Raw genomic sequence first — 1,175 nt, 5'->3', positions numbered from 1 at the left:
GGAACAGCCTGCTCGTGAAATTAACGTGCAAGTGGCTGAGAACTCCACAGACACATGTACCCTTAACGTAGTTCTCGGGGATATTCAGCGTGTCATAGTGTGACAAGGCTGACCCTTTGAATTACAGGCACAACAGAAACAGGAAGTAAGAGAAAGTTGTGGTGAAAGAGTACAGCAGGGTTCGCCACCATCCCCTGCCGGAGCCTCATGGAGCTTTAGGTGTTTTCGCTCAATAAACACACATAACGCCTGGTCTGGGAATCGAAACCGCGAGTCCGCTGCCCTAACCACTAGGCCATTGCGCCTCCACAAACACACACACACATATGCTCCATCCATCCATCTAAGCCATCTACACGGTTGTATTACATTACAGTTGCCTTGGTTTGTTCCTGTGGTCGTGTATACGTATCCCTCAGCTTCTATATCTTCTGATGAATTAGCAGGAGTAATATTTCTTCATTTTTATGAGCATATGTGTGAATGTCAGAGGGTCATTTTTGTATGAAATATTGCTTTCTAATAGTTCTGCAACTACTAGAGAGTCTTTTAAAGCACTAATTCATACTTCATCATAATTGTCGTATCTTATAAGGCTCATCTCAGTATACCATAGCGAGTGTGGACACACACACACACACACACACACACACACACACGAGAGAAAGAAAAGAAAATTAACAGGACACTGGTCATTTCTACCCACCATCCATCAGTACCTTATAGGTGATATGCTGTGTAAACAATTGTCATGCATCATAAGTGCAGATGCCTCTCCTTAGGTACAATTGGATACGTACCAACCCATCTGGAGCAAAGTATGGGTGAACTTGGGATTTTGGGGAGAGAATGCAATCCTTAATTTATAGGAGTGGCTGTGTGGTAAGTAGCTTGCTTACCAACCACATGGTTCTGGGTTCATTCCCACTGCGTGGCACCTTGGGCAAGTGTCTTCTACTATAGCCTCGGGCCGACCAAAGCCTTGTGAGTGGATTTGGTAGACGGAAACTGAAAGAAGCCTGTCGTATATATGTAAATATATATATGTGTTTGTGTGTCTGTTTGTCCCTCCAACATTGCTTGACAACCGATGCTGGTGTGTTTACGTCCCCGTAACTTAGCAGTTCGGCAAAAGAGACCGATAGAATAAGTACTAGGCTTATAAAGAATAAGTC

Source organism: Octopus bimaculoides, chromosome 26 (assembly GCF_001194135.2).
Source record: "Octopus bimaculoides isolate UCB-OBI-ISO-001 chromosome 26, ASM119413v2, whole genome shotgun sequence".
NCBI lineage: Eukaryota > Metazoa > Mollusca > Cephalopoda > Octopoda > Octopodidae > Octopus > Octopus bimaculoides.
Note: the sequence above shows the minus strand (reverse complement) of the source record.